The following is an 18881-nucleotide window of genomic DNA, read 5'->3' on the forward strand; positions in this document are numbered from 1 at the left end:
TGGTAATTAGATATCCGATTTTAACCCTCATTACAAAATCCTAATTGTTAGGTTTTGCATCTTTTTCGTGCACATTTCTGAATTGCGCTCCACATTCTTTTCAAAACTGTTCCTTCTTCTAGAGAACATTGTTAAGACAAGCGCTCATAGAAGATGAGTTTACATGTGTAAACTCTCCGAAGATAATTAAGGAGTTACCACTCTTGGAATGAAAATGGAAGGGATACTTTCTGCCCTGCGACATTTTCAGGAAACCGATGCGAAAGGACAGAAAAAACAGTTTTTACTTCCCCGCATCCGTCAGTTGGCCAGTCCAGGTAGTGCTGTTTCTTTCCCTTTAAACATTTTAAGTGACCCTTTGTTAAGTAAACCACTTCCATTCAATGTTCGTTTTTCATCATTTATTTCATGAATTTGGTAATGATTTATATCAATGCATTTCAAATTTCTTCATAGTTGTTGTCAACATGCAAAATCAGGCAATATCATAGTGTGTCCAATGCATTTCGGGCATTTAGAAGCATGCCCTTCATCAGGGAATTGACACTAGAAATAATAACATGGGTGAACATTAATATGAGCAGATCATGTACTTTTCATCGTTATCTGTTCAAGAAATCACATCGGGGACATTTGCTTATTAGTTTACATAACAATCCATGTGTTTCATGCAGTTTGAAAAAATGAGCGGTGGTGTGGGGAAAATTGTGCTGGGGGTTAAAAGTGCAGGGTTCAGAGGTTCACTTACATGCCTGTAGTCGAACGGTAGATAGAAATCTAGAGAAGGTGAATAAACGTGAAAAAATTCTGTCAATGCTAATGCACGTAAAAAGTGTGCCTGTGCGCTCCAATATATAACTTTGTTTGCGCTGAAACTGACCTGAATGGTTACGGGTGAAGCATTCTATCCGGTACTCGTCTCCTCGAAACGCCGGTGAAGACAAGGGCTTCCCGCGTTAATAATATTCAAAGCTTCAGAGGTCACATGGTGGGTCACGTGTAGGCGAAGTAAAGAAAAGACTTTAGATCGGATCGCTTCGTGCTGAAAAGCCGGGTTGTCAAATTATGACGGGCTGAGGGTGGGTTTGTTGGAAAAATAATAAAAGTGTGGACTCGCGTGTCACCTAGTAAAAATATATCAGTTAAGAAAAAATAAGTGGAGAAAATATGTGAAACTCGGGGGATCGAACTGGCTTAAGAGTAGTCTGTAGTGTGCGGTGAGCTATTCGTGAGGCTAACATGCAAGCCGGATGACGTCAGGTGTAAAACTGAGTTATATAGTGTCAAAGATGTTTGGGAACATGCACAATAACAGCAGTATCGATTTACAGAGCAATTATGTCATAGGTAACACGAAAATTCAATTCTCTCTTTTAAACCCATGGGTTTCTGGGTTGACAGTTTGTGGATCCAATAGTTCTCTCGTCTTAGAAGAAATGTATTATTGTCTCTCCCTTCATGTTTGGGAACAGTCTCTAGAATGGTATATTTTACTTGGGAAACATTATGTTGTTGTTCTACAAAATGTGCAGACAGAGCTGACTTCAAATTCTTCAGTCTGATGTTAGATTTGTGTTCAGTAAGACGCACCTTGATGCGTCGCTCAGTTTTCCCGACGTACATCTTTCCACACGGGCATTTAATCCCGTATATTAGGTTGCTGGAGTCACAGGTGGCATTAACTCGTGGTTTTATTGGGTAACCCTGTGTTGGATGGTTTATGGTGTGTCTCCTAATAATGCTGTTGCAGTTGCCACAGTTTAGGCAGGGTTTAGTTCCGGTGTATGTGATAGTATCGTTGGGTTTGCTTTGTAGAATTTCTCCCAGATTTTTGGCTCTAGTGTAAGCAAATAACGGGGGTTGGCTGAATGCTTTGTTGAAGTCAGGTTCAAGGTTGAGGATTGTCCAATGCTTCATTATTATTTGCTTGAATTTTTTGCTGTTAGTAGAATATTTCGAAACCACTACTATCTGTGTTTGCTCAGATTTTGAGGTTGATGTTAAAAGTTTAGTTCTTTCCAAGTTGTCAATTCTGTTCATGGTTTCATCCACTAGGTTTTTTGGATAACCCCTTTCCAAAAATTTGTTTGACATTTCACTCAGTCTTAGTTTGAGAGTGGTTTGGTCTGAAGTGATTCTTTTAACCCTTGCCATTTGGGAATATGGTAGATTTCTGATCAGATTCGGTTCATGGAAGCTAGAATGCAATAGCATATTGTTCCTGTCAGTGGGTTTGACATAGAGATCTGTGCTGAATCCATTTGGGGTTACTGTGACTTTCACGTCTAGGAAATTTACTGATGTGTCTGAGATATCCCAAGTTAGTTGGATCCTTTGGTCAATGGAGTTGAATATGCAGAGTTGGGTTCTTAATTTCTCCTCTGTGTCCGTCCATATGATGAAAAAGTCATCAATATATCTTGATATCATTTTCAAGTGGTTTGTCCAGTTGCTGTCCTTTAGTATGTGTTGGGTTTCATACCAATGCATGAAAATATTCGCATACACAGGTGCGGCCGAATTGCCCATTGCCATCCCTGTAAGTTGCTGGTACCATTTGTCCTGAACTCTGAAGTAACTATGGTATAGGGTGAACTGCATAAGCTCCATCAGAAACAGTTGGAAGTCTTGGTCTACATCAATATTCAAGATGGCTGATTCCATTGCTTCAATTCCCATGTTATGGGGTATGTTTGTATATAGACTGCAAACATCAGCAGTACATAGCAGTATTTTTTCTTTTGGGTTTAGTTGGATTTGTTGCAATTTGAGTAAAAATTGCGAGGTACAGTTATTACACAGGCACACTTTTTACGTGCATTAGCATTGACAGAATTTTTTCACGTTTATTCACCTTCTCTAGATTTCTATCTACCGTTCGACTACAGGTATGTAAGTGAACCTGTTGGACAGGCCACATGACGGGCCGCTCTCCCCCGGCTCGACCAGGCCCGAGCCCCGTCACGCAAGCACCTCACACCTCCATTGCACGTCCTACGTCCCCTCAGGGACCCCTGCCCTCGAGCATGATAACCTCGTGGGTCCGATCCACTGCCGGCCCATGCGCCCAGCCCGGGCCGCCATCTTGGACACTTCGCCACGAGGCCGCCTGGCCCCCGATCGACCTCAACCCTGGGCCTAGCCCGGCCTCAGACATTCCGGCACCACCCTCCACCCAGGAGGTGAGCGGGCTACTTGGCAAGTCAATGGGAGAAAGAGGTGCCGATGGCTCTCCCCCGCCCAGTGCCGCTCGCCCATCGCCTCCCCGGGCGCTGGCTCCACCCCCCTGCTGGGTGTCTGGACTCCCTCATCCCGGACCTCCCGACCTCCAAGTGCGAGGGTCCGGACATCAAAGCACACCAGCCCTATAACTGGGGCAGCTCCAGAGCAGGAAGGCAGTTGTATCTTGGAGTCGAGAGACGCAAAGAGGAACTCATCCTGGACGGACTACTGGCGCTGCCGTAGCTCTGTCCTGTGCACCATCGTCCTGCCTGTTGGCGCTGCCACAGCCGTCGTAACCCTCATCCTTCATCGTCGCCCGGATCTGCTGGCGTGGCCGCGGACCGTTGTAACCGTCATCTTTCACCGGGACCTGCAGGCTCCGCCGCGGACCGTCGCCCTTCATCTACCTCGGGACCTGCTTGGCTCCTCCACGGCCCGACCATCTAAGAACGCCGAGCTCGAGGATTGTGAGCTATTTTGACCTCATTGGTAATTAAGACTGTCCCGCTACCCTTTACCTCAACCAGAGATCAGAACCGAGGGGACCCCTGAGTCCAGACCTCCTTGTATCGTACTATCGTAACCTAAGAATTGCATATAAAGTCTCGTTAACCTTCAACCTTGTGTGGTGTCCGTCTGTGGGGGGGGAAGTTACTTATCTGTACAGTCGTTGGAGACGGCTCTCCCTGGAGACCTCTCCCCGTAATCTCGGCCGACCCTCCCGGTCCGTCTAACATTGGTGGCCAGCGGCGCGATCCGAATCACCGCATAACGTACAGAGAGTAGCTCACCCCACAACGAACAACAATGTCGACTAAAGAGAGCGGATCAACTGAGAAGTTCCAAATGGAAAAACTAGAGGAATACAGCCATCGTGAACTAAAGCAGTTCTGCATCGAACTAGGTATCGCTACCACCGGACTAAGTACCAAGGACGATTTTAAGCATGCCCTAGAATCTTGGGCAGAGACCGGGGATGTCGAAGCCCCTGAGCAAAGCACCACGAAAAATACCAACACGGCCCCTGAGGGGCGAAGAACCAGTCTCTCGCAAGACGAGATCCAAGAAAGAGAAAAAGCCCGACTACACGAACTCGAAATGGCCCGACTCAAGATGGACATAGAACTCAAATTGGCCGAGCAAAAAATAAACTTAGAGCACCTTCGCCTCCGAGAAGAAAGAGAGGAGAAACAGAGGCAAAGGGAGCTCGAGGAAAAAAGACTAACGTACGAGCACGAACGGAACCTAGCCGAGATCAACCTGCGCAAACAAAATAAAGAGTTAGGGGTGCCCGACAGACCGTCCACCCCAGGGACCACGGAGAAAAAAGTGCACATCCCCAAGGATGTGGTCCGAGAATATTTTCGAGAAGACGACATCCAGCAATGGTTTAAGGCCTATGAAATCGCGATGACTGCGCACCGGATCGATAGAGCCGACTGGGGAGCCGGCTTATGGGGCAAATTCCTCAATGAAGGCCGCGACACTCTGTTACAGCTCCCAGACCACCAGATGACCTCCTACGACCATATGAAAGCGGCCCTCCTCACCCGCTATGGCCTCACGCCCGAGATGTACCGTCAGAGGTTCCGAGACTGCACACGCATTCCAGGTACAACTTGGGTGGACTATGTAACGTACTTTAGCCGAGCCTTCGAAGGCTGGATCAGAGGGAACAACGTCACGACCTACGAGCAGCTATTCAATCTGATGGTATGGGAGCATCTGTCCAACAATTGCTTCATTGAACTGCGCCAACACCTCCTCGACAGCAAGTTAACCGATCCCCGGCAGCTCGCAGCCGAAGCTGACCGGTGGGAAATCACCCGAGTGGGCCGGAATGGGTCCTACGAGCAGAACAGGAACAACAATGGTCACCACCGACCCAGAGGAGGAGGAGGGGGCCAAGGACGAGGGAGAGACAACACTCCGGCCGCCCCCACTACCAGCACCACCCCCCCGGCCAACCGGGGCAGCACCCCGGCGCGACCGGGATACAGAGCCAATGTTACATGTCACCGATGCCAACGAGTCGGCCACTATGCAAACGACCCAAGCTGCCCGCAGTATCAGAGTCCAAAACCCCGCCATGTGGCCGCCGCGGCACTAGGGGAAGAACAGATCTCCGAGGAACAAGAAACAGACGAGCAAGAGTATCAAGAGTGGGAGCCAGCCGCCATGACTCTCGCATGCTTAGGGGGAAGAGACATGGTCCCGCGGGTCCCCCTACCCGCTAACACCCAGAAGTACAGCCAATGGGTGAGCATCAATGGACAACGGGCCGAAGCCCTTCGAGACACCGGGGCCAGTGTGACAGCCGTCCGCTGTCATCTGGTGACCCCAGAACAATATCTACCGAACATTCTCTGCCCTGTGCGATCAGCCGACAACTCGGAGAGTCTGTGTCGGATGGCCTGCGTCCCCTTTGAGTGGGGAGGGGTCTCTGGCATGTTGAAGGTAACGGTCCGAGACGACGCCCCCGTGGACTGCCTCCTCGGAAATGATCTGGAAAGCTCCCCGTGGGCAGCCGTGGAGCGAAAAGAACACTTGGGGATGTTGGGCGTCCCAGACTGGGCGTGCGTCACCACCCGGTCCATGGCCGCCCGTGCCAACCCGGAAGAACCAGAATGGCCGGCGCCACCGCCCCCGGTCGCCTCCGCCGAGACCCCCGACCATGGCACCCCCCTCGAACTTGCTCAACCTTCCGACCTTGCTAATCTTGACCAGTGGGCTCAAGAAGGGGGACCCACACAAGAACAATTTCGTCAGGAACAGAAGACCTGCCCCTCCCTTGAGGGACTCCGACAACAAGCGCTCGCCCAAAGCGCAGGGGACACCTCCGGAACTCATTGGGTCTACTGGGACAATGATCTATTGTACAGCGAGCAACGAATCGCCGAGCTGGGGGCCAACCGAGTCCTAGTGGTGCCCCTCCGCTTTAGAGACTTCCTGCTAAATTTGGCCCACGATGTCCCCCTGGCAGGGCACCTGGGACAAGATAAAACCTACAGCCGCCTAGTGACCCACTTCTTCTGGCCCAAAATGAGAAACGATGTGCACCAGCATTGCCGATCTTGCCCCACGTGCCAAGCCAGTGGGAAGAGCGGCCGCAAATTAAAGGCCCCCCTGCAACCCTTTCCAGTAGTCACGACCCCATTTGAGAGGGTCGGGATAGACATTGTGGGACCCCTGGACCCGCGTACAAGACAAGGCCATCGCTTCATCCTGGTACTAGTGGACCACGCCACCCGCTACCCTGAGGCTATTCCTCTCCGGACCGTGACAGCCCCAGTGGTCGGCCGGGCCCTGATGGGGATCTTCTCCCGTGTGGGGTTCCCCCGAGAAGTCGTCAGTGACAGAGGCACGAACTTTATTTCTAAATATATGAAGTCCCTCTGGCAACAGTGTGGGGTCACCTACCGCTTCACGACCCCCTATCACCCCCAAGGAAACGGACTTGTTGAGCGGTTCAATCGCACGCTAAAAGGGATGATCGGGGGATTGGAAGAGCCCCTCCGTCGCCAGTGGGATGTGCTGCTGCCGTGCCTCCTCTTCGCCTACCGGGAGGTCCCACAGAAATCCTTAGGCTTCAGCCCCTTCGAACTGCTCTATGGGCACCCAGTGCGGGGGCCGCTCAGCCTGATCAAAGAAGGCTGGGAGATGCCTCCGGCAAAGAACCCTCCAGATGTCTTCCGGTACCTCCTCACCCTCCGCAACCAGTCCCGGCGGTTCAGAGACCTAGCAAAAGCCAACCTAGAGGCCAGTCAAGAGGACATGAAAAAATGGTATGACCAGAACGCCTCATCCATCGAATTCGAGCCGGGGCAACAGGTCTGGGTAATGTCCCCCACAGAGCCGTGCGCTCTCCAAGACAAATGGACAGGACCCTTCAAGGTAATCGAGCGCAAAGGTCCTGCCACCTATCTGATCGATATGGAGTCCTCCCGGAATCCACTCCGAGTCCTACACACCAACAGACTGAAGCCCCACTTTGCACGAACAGAACTCAGCCTACTGATGGCCACAGACAATGGGGTTGAAGACGACTCCGAGCCTCTCCCTGACCTCTTGCGGACCCAGGAGCAAGACGGCTCCGTGGATGGGGTCCGACTCTCGGAGACCCTCACCAGAGAACAACGTCAAGAGTGCCAAGCCCTCCTATCCCGGTTCGCCAGTCTGTTCTCCCTCACCCCAGGTGTCACTTCCTGGTGTGTGCACGATGTGGACACCGGAGACAGCCCCCCTATCCGCCACCGGGCCTACCGCGTACCTGATCGGGTACGGGCCTGCATCCAGGCGGAAGTAGCTAAGATGCTCACGCTCGGGGTCATCGAGCCCTCAGACAGTCCATGGGCCAGCCCGGTCGTACTGGTCCCCAAAGCAGCCGCCCCCGGAACCACACCCGAACTCCGGTTCTGTGTCGACTACCGGGGCCTGAATGAGGTCACCAGAACGGACGCACACCCCATCCCCCGGGCAGATGAACTGGTCGACCGAATGGGCGCTGCCCGCTACCTCAGCATCTTCGACCTGACGGCAGGTTATTGGCAGATCGGTCTCACACCCCGAGCACAAGAACGTTCTGCCTTCTCCACCCCCGATGGCCACTATCATTTTACGGTCATGCCCTTCGGCATGAAGAATGCCCCAGCGACTTTCCAACGGCTCGTCAATCAGGTCCTGGCGGGGCTCGAAGAATTCAGCGCCGCCTACCTGGACGACATCGCTGTGTACAGCCACCAGTGGACCGAGCACCTCCACCACCTCCAAGCAGTGCTGCAAGCCCTTCAGCGAGCTGGCCTCACGATCAAGGCTAGCAAATGCCAAATCGGACAAGGGTCGGTGACCTACCTCGGACACCAGGTGGGAAGCGGCCTAGTGGCCCCTCTACAGCTGAAAATTGCCGCCATCCAGAACTGGCAACCCCCTATCACTCAAACTGAGGTGCGAGCCTTCCTGGGCCTCACGGGCTACTACCGAAGGTTCGTGAAAGACTATGGTACCATCGTGGGGCCTCTCACCGAACTCACGTCAAAAAATCAGCCCAAAAAGGTGAACTGGACCCCAGGGTGTCAAGCGGCATTCGAACAATTAAAGGCCGCCATGTGTTCCGCTCCTGTGCTCCAGGCCCCAGACTACAGCCGGGAGTTCGTCGTCCAGACGGACGCCTCCGACCAGGGCATTGGGGCGGTCCTGTCCCAAGTAAACACCGAAGGCCTTGATCAACCGGTGGCCTTCATCAGCCGGAGACTCCTACCACGGGAACAACGCTGGAGCACCATAGAGAGGGAAGCCTTCGCTGTGGTATGGGCCCTCAAGAAGCTCCGGCCCTACCTTTTTGGCACCCACTTCCGGGTGCAGACTGACCACCGACCCCTGCAGTGGTTGATGCATATGCGGGGGGAGAACCCAAAATTGCTACGCTGGTCCATCTCCCTGCAAGGTATGGACTTCACAGTCGAACACCGGCCTGGGTCCGACCACGCCAACGCGGATGGCCTGTCCCGATTTTTCCGCCTCGACGAAGAGAGTCCCCAAGAGGATGGGTAACTCTCCCCGCCTTCAGCTGGGGGGGACGCATGTTGGACAGGCCACATGACGGGCCGCTCTCCCCCGGCTCGACCAGGCCCGAGCCCCGTCACGCAAGCACCTCACACCTCCATTGCACGTCCTACGTCCCCTCAGGGACCCCTGCCCTCGAGCATGATAACCTCGTGGGTCCGATCCACTGCCGGCCCATGCGCCCAGCCCGGGCCGCCATCTTGGACACTTCGCCACGAGGCCGCCTGGCCCCCGATCGACCTCAACCCTGGGCCTAGCCCGGCCTCAGACATTCCGGCACCACCCTCCACCCAGGAGGTGAGCGGGCTACTTGGCAAGTCAATGGGAGAAAGAGGTGCCGATGGCTCTCCCCCGCCCAGTGCCGCTCGCCCATCGCCTCCCCGGGCGCTGGCTCCACCCCCCTGCTGGGTGTCTGGACTCCCTCATCCCGGACCTCCCGACCTCCAAGTGCGAGGGTCCGGACATCAAAGCACACCAGCCCTATAACTGGGGCAGCTCCAGAGCAGGAAGGCAGTTGTATCTTGGAGTCGAGAGACGCAAAGAGGAACTCATCCTGGACGGACTACTGGCGCTGCCGTAGCTCTGTCCTGTGCACCATCGTCCTGCCTGTTGGCGCTGCCACAGCCGTCGTAACCCTCATCCTTCATCGTCGCCCGGATCTGCTGGCGTGGCCGCGGACCGTTGTAACCGTCATCTTTCACCGGGACCTGCAGGCTCCGCCGCGGACCGTCGCCCTTCATCTACCTCGGGACCTGCTTGGCTCCTCCACGGCCCGACCATCTAAGAACGCCGAGCTCGAGGATTGTGAGCTATTTTGACCTCATTGGTAATTAAGACTGTCCCGCTACCCTTTACCTCAACCAGAGATCAGAACCGAGGGGACCCCTGAGTCCAGACCTCATTGTATCGTACTATCGTAACCTAAGAATTGCATATAAAGTCTCGTTAACCTTCAACCTTGTGTGGTGTCCGTCTGTGGGGGGGGAAGTTACTTATCTGTACAGTCGTTGGAGACGGCTCTCCCTGGAGACCTCTCCCCGTAATCTCGGCCGACCCTCCCGGTCCGTCTAACAGAACCTCTGAACCCTGCACTTTTAACCCCCAGCACAATTTTCCCCACACCACCGCTCATTTTTTCAAACTGCATGAAACACATGGATTGTTATGTAAACTAATAAGCAAATGTCCCCGATGTGATTTCTTGAACAGATAACGATGAAAAGTACATGATCTGCTCATATTAATGTTCACCCATGTTATTATTTCTAGTGTCAATTCCCTGATGAAGGGCATGCTTCTAAATGCCCGAAATGCATTGGACACACTATGATATTGCCTGATTTTGCATGTTGACAACAACTATGAAGAAATTTGAAATGCATTGATATAAATCATAACCAAATTCATGAAATAAATGATGAAAAACGAACATTGAATGGAAGTGGTTTTCTTACACTAAGGAAACGCAAACTCAGTGTGTGCCAATTAGGGATGATACCAGAGCCTCTCTGGTCTCACGTATCAAACAGTTAATTCGACGTCGTAGGGCCCTCGATGCCTCCTCATTGAGCACCACCAAAACAAACAAATATCGTCTAACCAAGGTAAAACTGGTTTTGAACTAAAAACAAGCTGTGCATCACCCCAATCACCACTCCTTTGTTAAGTAAGACATCGACAGATTTCTAAAGGGTCACTTTCGTGTTTACTTCCAGTGTGTGCAAGGCCCACTCAACTACTAGTGAAGAAACGCACAGCTTCGGCCTTGTCTGCTGTTAAGGAACGAAGTTAAAAGTAATTGCTTTGTAAAATTTGCACTTGATTATTCGCCTTGAATTCGTATCTCGGACTAATGATTTTTTTAAAAAATAAAAATCTCCTGTCACAGTATGATGACGTCTCTAAGCATGCAGGGCTGTCATATGAACGCTTTATTACAGAGATACTTCCCAAGGACCGCCTCATAGCAGCATATGGCTATCAATGCCATTTGGCTTTCATGTAATTAGGTAGACTGGTTCTCGCGAGATTTTACCATTTCGTGATGATTCGGGAACAATCATTGTATCAATTTCCATTAGTATCTCAGCACAGCCGCTATACTCGCTCTGAAATAGCTCAATGGTCGACACGCTGACTGGGGAGACCTGTATCCAAACCTTCATTTTATTATCAAAACAGTAACTTCTTCAGTTAATGAACATACTGATGATGTATGTGTAAACCTGTAGATCCCACAATATGTCCGAAAATTAGCTCAGTAGATAAATGTCCCTCTTCAACTGCTCTCTGTATAAACTGTGGGTCACTTGATACCAGCACACTTTCATCCTCAGCAAAGTGCACAAATGTGACAAATGCTGACAACTGGGGCAGGAGGGGTCTGAATGCCCGAGCCGCCAGTAGTCGGAGATATCAGGCACCCGGTCTGATGACTCCTAGTTCCATTTCGGATTTTGAGTCTCCCTACCGCAGTCTCTATCCTGCCCTGCTCCCTGATTGGATCAGGGCCGAACGCGGGAAGTATATATATAATAATAATAACAAAAAACAGCTCTAATACACGCCAGGTATTTGTTGTTAAGGTATGGGAACTTCGCTGGCCTGTTTATTCGTGCCGCATTTATATCTTCCTTTTGTTAGTGGGGGTCCAAGGACGTGTTATTCCATCTTTGAAAACGTCCGTTCCTTGGGTTTAAATGGGGGAAGCGTGGGTCCATGTCCCTTAGAGCAATAACACGTCCGTACTTGTGATTGAAGTTATCTTTTCACTTTGGCCCCTATGTTCATTTCATGATTCAAACTACGAGCGGGAGGGCTTCGAAATGTTTGCTACTTATGTCTGGTCTCGTAAAAATGATTTGGTTCCGGAGAGATAGTTCTGTTTTCTTTCTTCCCCCCCCGCCCCTCACCCTCACAACCCTCCCTCACCCTCACAACCCTCCCTCACCCTCACAACCCTCCCTCACCCTCACAACCCTCACTCACCCTAACAACCCTCACTCACCCTCACACCCCCTCACCCTCACACCCCCTCACACCCCCTCACACTCACACCACCTCACCCTCTCACCACCTCACACACCCTCACCCTCACACCCTCACACTCACACACCCTCACTCACCCTCACCCCCTCACACCCCCTCACCCTCACACACTCACCCTCACTCACTCACCCTCACACACACACTCACACCTTCACCAGCATAGCATAACAAAACACAGCATAGCATAGCACAACAAAAAAGCATAGGATAGCAAAACATAGCAAAAGCATAACAAAACAGCATAAAATGCATTCTCACACTACGGCAGTAAATGTAAAATACAATTGTAAGGAATAGGCAGAGTGCGGGCCCAGGGGGTCCTGGAACCAGAAAAAAAACTAAACCTTGGTAACCAGTTTACAAAGGTATGTAAATATACAAAAGGTCTCTGGCCTCGAGGCAGTTGCCTTCAATCCCCTTGCTTCTGGGCCTGGAAGCTGAGGTCACCTGCACCCACCGCACATGGCACTCACCATTTAATTTTATGAGGTAGGATTGTTATGAGGCAACCCACTGGTGCAACCAACGCCGACGAGAGAGTGTAGTGCTGGCTGTGTGGCTGTGTGCGCTACAGCCCTGATGGGATCCCTGGAGGCTGGAAAATGAGGGCCGCTGGGGGCATAGCTGCCAAGGTTTCAGATTGCTTATGAGTGACATCTTCATAATTTCAGTGTAATTATGAGTGACATTCAGCAACTATGAGTGACACTTTCTCTGGAGCATAATCAAGCGATAAAACGCAAGGGAAACATAAATATCACAACTTACACCAACACCCTCCTCTAAAATTAAATTAAATGAGCGACACAGCTGTGCAGACAGACTAGTGACCGCTGAGTTTGGTGTGCCCTTGATCTCTTCCTGACTCTGAGCACTGTAGGCATCAGATCTCAGCCCTGAGTGGAGAAGGCCTCAAACTGCCCAGCAGTTATTGCACTGCCGGTTTGGCAGCAGGCCTTACTGTCTATGAATGATAGACTGCAGGTTCGTTCTGTGTGTGGCAGCGCCACCACAGAGTCTGCAGCCGTGTGGTGCTGTGTGTATGCAGGAGGCTTGCGTCTGTGTGTATGGTATAGCTGTGTGCAGCAGACCTTCTTAAATAGCATGCCTCAGGCTTCATCTCTCAGACTCGGTCAACATGCGGCTGGACGTCTGTGTGTAGCAAGCTTCAGTCTGATACAGTGCTCCCAGGCCTCAAACTCTGTGCAGCCCGCCTCAAATTTGGCATCAACCCCATGGCTCAGACTCTGCACGCAAAAGACGCCTGCCTGACTGTTAGCTTGAGTTTTAGGCTTTCACTGTTCAGCAGGCCTCCAGCTATCTAGTGCAGCAGGCCTCGTGGTGTTTAAGTTTAGCATTCTTCTAAAGTGGTCTAGAAGTTACACATTTATCTTTGCCACTTTCTATAAAGCGCACTGTCACAAGACCCTATGGGTGTCAGTGCGCTTTATATAATCCCAGACACAAACTTACTTTAAATTAATATGCAGCTGTATTTCACAGTACTTTTCAAACTGCACAAACAGCACCTTGATGCCAATGTAATCCCTTCCCCGCTTCAGTATTTCCTGAATAAAAATGTCTTTACATTTTCACGAAACGCATTTTGTTCCAACTTAATTCAGGAAAGCATGCTTCTTAAAACTATATCTTCAACAGTGAGGGGAAGAGGTCTCCAGTGGACGCCACGCTTTTCGTCTTTCTAATAACTTTTTTTTTATGGATGCAGCTCAGTAAGGACACTGCAGCTTCTGTGTTTATGACGCGCTCAACCCATATTAGCACTTTTCGTGTAAGGGAAGTGTAAACATAGCTGCCAAGGTTTTAGATTGCCATGATGTGTGACATTTTCATAATTTCAGTGAAATTTCAAGGACTATTAGTGACACTTTCTGGCGAGCAAAAATCGTGCAATGAAGACGAGGGAAACTTCTAAATATCAGAAATTACAGCCATTTGACCTACAAGAAACTCCAAGAAGTTCAAGAAACTACTACGGAGCACCAGAAATGGGAGGGCACTAACCCTAGTGCTCCCTGCTGTAACCTGACAAAGGTAACAACTCTACTAAAGTCAGTGACAGGCTGGCTGCCTGACCAAAAGGATGACGAGACAGAGCAGCCCAGCAGATAAAATAATGATCACATGATCACAGATCTGCAGTGCGTGTGTACGTGCAAGTTGCTGACATTACAGAACAACTTGCCAAAACTCAGTGAGAAAAAGAAGTAGAAATTGTTTTCCATCGAGCAAACAGGATCCTTTATTACAATTACTCCCAGACTTATCCCCTGACCATGTGGCAAAAATGGTGCTGCGCAGTGCCATCCGTCACAAGCCAGTGCGCTACAAAACAAAGAAATACACAATGCGTCTGAATCTGTGATCTGCTTCATCAATGCATGTCGGAACTCGCACCGATGCAACGCAGAATAGAATAGAAAACAGATTCACAAAAGTGCTCATACTCTTCTAGATTAGGTTTTGGCCACAAAAACGGTTCTCATTAATGTTCGCACTGAATTGGTTTTAACGCGAACAAAGTGTAGCCAGCGAGCCTAGCGCAGGGAGCAGAAATCGGCCTGGCAGTTAAACTTTTAATTACAATCTCAACACGTATTTAACACCACGGCAGGAGTGAACTGCACAGTGTGCTGTAATGCGGTCCGTAACACACACACTTAGTGAGCCCACTGCAGTCCTCCGGCAGTCCAGGCCAGAATGAATAGAGGAAAGCTTTGTGTACCTGAGTTGCTTCTTGCAGGCTGCCTGCTGGCTGCTTCGGTAGCGTCCATGGGGGGCAGGCTCAGACGGCTGGTACCCTTGCATGTGCAGTTTACACTGCGTGCACTGCTTTACCTACCCTGCCCCACCCTGCTGCAGACCACATCTGATTGCGCGCAAAATGATATTTCCTCAACTACCTCAACGCTTTGGAGGAGGAAGCAGGCGCACCATACTCCAGTAAAAGAAGAAAAAAAATGTTGTTACATAATCTGGGCCCGGAAGGGATTAGAGTCTATGACACCATCGTAAAGGTAGAAAGGGATGCCACGGACACTGATGTATTCAGCCACGCTATTGCCGACCTAGACGCACACTTCAGGCCGGTCGTGTGTGTTGCGATTGACCGCTACAATTTTTTCCAAAGGAAGCAAAAGAGCAATGAGACGGTAGATGAATACGTGGTAGCCCTGCAAAAACTAGCACTCACATGCAAGTTTGGGACACTACACGACGACCTAATCAGGGACCAGATTATCATGCACACTTCGAGCACCCATGTCCAGGAGAAGCTATAGGTAAATGGAGATGCCCCTCTCAAAGAAATTTGGGCGATGGTAAAGAAAGTCGAACTGTTCAAACGCTGCGCCCAAGCCGCCAAAAAGGAGACAGGAGGTACGCAGACGGTGTGCAAGATAACGACGCAAGCAAGAGGAGAGCGTCCCAAGCAAAGAGAGCAGCAGAGAAATCAGGACAGTAGACGCCCAAAATCCAACATCTCTGCAGAACAGAGAGCAAACAAAGGAGGACTTCAAAGCTGCTACAGGTGTGGGAGTGCTACGCACCTCGGGAACGATAAGGTGTGCCCCGCGTTCTGGGCGAAATGTTCATATTGTGGAATATTTGGCCACTACGAAAAAGTGTGCCGCCGAAAACCAAAAGGAACAGCTGTCAAGTACGTGGACCAAGAACAGCAGGGCGAAACCACTGAATCGGAGGAGACAGAAGAATTGGAAGAAATCCTGTACATAGACGTCCAGGTACTGGAGATGGAAGGGTCAGGAACCGACAAACCCCGATTGGACATGCACATCGGAGGAATACCATTGGAAATGATAGCGGACAGCGGTGCTCCCATCTCCATAATTCAAAGGAAGGTGTGGGAAGACAAGTTCATGTCAAAGCACGGAGAGAACCTACACCCCATGGACTTGCGTTCCGTCACATACACGGGACAGAGAATCCCAATGTTGGGGTATTGCCCTTTATCGTTCGAGTTCAGAGGCCGCCAAGCCGTATGCAAACTGTACATAGCGGAGAGAGGCCCCTCGGTGTTAAGTTGGAGAGACCAGGGAGCCTTAGGGATCCAACTCAACCCGGGAGGAATCGAGAAGATCCTCCTTATGGACATGGATAAAAGAGACGACATCGACTCATGGAAACGGGCGTACCCAAGAGTATTCAATGGCCAAATAGGGGAGCTGACCAGATACAAGCACCTTATCAAGTTGAAGGAAGGAGCGACTCCGGTGGTGCACAAAGTGAGAAATATCCCATTCCGGAGCAGAGAAGCGGTACAACAGGAGCTGGACAGACTCGAAAAGGAAGGAGTGATCAGAGCCATAGAAAGTGCGGAGTGGCTTTCTCCGTTGGTGGTGGCTCAGAAGCCGAACGGCAAGGTCCGGTTGTGCGTGGACCTGAGGGAGTTAAACAAGAATATAATCATCGACAAGTTTCCCCTACCACGCATAAACGAAATGCTGGCGAAGACAAAGAACATCAAATGGTTCTCAACAGTGGACCTATCATCGGCCTATCACCAAGTAAAGCTACACCCCTCGTGCACACACCTCACGTCGTTCATCACACCGTTTGGTTGTTATGAATTCGTACGGATGCCGTTTGGCCTAGCATCTGCGGCCGCGGTTTTCCAGAAGATGATGCACAAGTTGCTGAAAGGCGTGGACGACGTCCAGTTCTTTCAAGATGATATCTTGGTGATGGGAAAGTCCATGCACGACCACAATGAGAAACTTCACAAGGTACTCAAAATCTTGCAGGACAACGGGTTGACAGCGGAATGGTCGAAGTGCAAATTGGGAGTACAGTCAGTCACGTATCTGGGCCACGAAGTAAGTGAAGAAGGGATCAAACCCAAAACTGCAAACATGAAGGCCATTCAAGATGCCCCCACCCCGAGCAAGAAGGAAGATGTTCGGTCATTCTTGGGAATGGCCGAATACTACAGCAAGTTTGTACCCCACTTTGCATCCAAGACGCATCACCTATGCCAGTTGCTCAAGGAGAAGAACAAATTCCTGTGGGGTCAGGAAGAACAAGCGGAGTTCGAGTCACTGAAGAAGGAGATGAGTGCCACCATCCCCCTAAAAGGATTCGACCCCAGTGCAGAGTCAATACTCACGACGGACGCCAGTGATCGGGGTCTAGGGGCAGTCTTAATGCAGCGGTCAGAGACGGGCGAAATGCAAACTGTCAGCTTCGCTTCCAGATCACTAGCCCCCAACCAAGAAAAGTTTAGCGTGATCGAGAAGGAGATGCTGGCTGTTGTGTGGGCCATGGAGAGGTTCCGCCAATACTTGTGGGGAGCAAGGTTCCTAGTAAAGACAGACCACAAGCCCTTGGTCCGAGTGCTAACCTCGAGTGGCCACGCGCACGCCACACCTAGAATAGCAAAAATGACTCTGTGCCTTTTGGACTTTGTATACGATGTGGAACACATCCCTGGACCACAGAACAAAGTGGCAGATTTTCTCAGCAGAGCAGCAGCTATGGAAGACGCGAGCGGCCATGAAGAACAGAAGTGGGAAGGTTATGTTGTTGCCACGATCCAGGAAGCTGAGAAGGTGATAAGCATGCAAGAGTGGGAAGAAGCATACAAGGAGGATGTTGATCTAGAAGCTATCAAGGGATACGTCATTCATGGATGGCCAGAGAAGAGACACCTAAAGGAGGAACTCCGGAGATACTGGGAAGTGAGAGAGGAACTATCGCTGGCCGAGAATCCCATCTTCCTGTTGAGAGGGGACAAAGTGGTACCACCCCAAGGCATACTGGAACATTTAATGGTTTTACTACACGAAGGGCACCAAGGCATCTCCAAGACCAAGGCCCTTGCCAGGCAAGCTTACTGGTGGCCGGCCATCGACGTGCAGGTCGAAAGACATGTGAGGCAGTGCGAATCATGTGCCAAAGCAGACAAAACGCAAAACCTAATCAGACCCCCTCTGGGCAAATTCCCAATACCGGATGGACCCTGGGAGATGCTGTCAGTGGACATTTTGGGACCAGTCCTAAATAGAGCAGGGACACAGAAGTATGTAGTGGCCCTTGTAGACAAATTCTCCAAATGGCCTGAAATAGAAATAAGAGAAAACATGGACACGGAGGCAGTGGTGAACTTCCTGCAATCCACCTTCATAAGAGAAGGGATCCCGAAGGTCATCATCAGCGATAACGGACCTCAGTTCACCTCGGCAAAGTGGATGACCTTCACAGAGAGAAATGGGATAGAAGTGAAGCACACGCCAATCTATCATCCCTCGGGAAACGGCCAAGTGGAGCGGTTTTATCGCATGATTATGGGAACCATCCAAGCAGCCATCAACGATGGTTTGGACTGGGAGAAGGAACTGGAAAGGATGATCTGGGCATACAGGATCACACCAGGAAGCACCGGATACAGCCCTTTTAAGATCTTGAGAGGGAGAGAAGCATTCACCAAGGATAACCAGGCGTGGAGGAAGCTGGTGATACAGAGCAAGTGGTCTCCAGCAGTGGTGAAGAGAAACCTGGAGAGAGCACAAGAGATCTACACGACACACTTCAACAGAAATCACAATGTGAAGAAAGCTGAACTGGAGAAAGGGGACTGGGTGAGAGTTAAGCTGGCGGTACTCAAGAAGAAGGGCGAAAGCAAGTTCTCACCGCCCTTACAAGTACTAGAGCCGTACGCCCGGTCGGCATTGCTCAGTGATGGGAAGGTATGGTCACAGGATAGGATGGCCAAATGCAGCAAGATCATCAAGTGGGAAAGTGAAGTGGAAGAAAGAGCAGAGGATGTCGTGGAAGACGGAGAAGAAGAAAGTAGCGGACGGAGAAATGAGGAAGTAGAAGAAGGAGTGCAGAAGGTGGAAGAGGACGAAGGCGAAACGAGCGAGAGAGTAAGAAGGAGGAGTGGCAACAAGGAGGCAGAGAACGAGAAAGTGATAGGCGAAGATGGCGAAAGAGTCAAAGAGCAATTGGGAAGGAATGAGCAGGTTAGCTATGAGAGAATGGTGAGAGTAAAGACCAGAGTTGGCAGAGAA

At 50.7% G+C, this 18881-nt stretch overlaps 1 protein-coding gene across 2 annotated transcripts in view; it reads left to right on the top strand.

Moving 5' to 3' along the window:
- LOC147663312 (testis-expressed protein 264-like) overlaps positions 1–18881 on the top strand; it is a 732805-nt gene that overhangs the window by 189386 nt on the left and 524538 nt on the right. The gene's annotated exons all lie outside the window — the stretch shown is intronic.

Source organism: Lissotriton vulgaris, unplaced genomic scaffold, assembly GCF_964263255.1.
Source record: "Lissotriton vulgaris unplaced genomic scaffold, aLisVul1.2 SCAFFOLD_251, whole genome shotgun sequence".
Lineage (NCBI taxonomy): Eukaryota > Metazoa > Chordata > Amphibia > Caudata > Salamandridae > Lissotriton > Lissotriton vulgaris.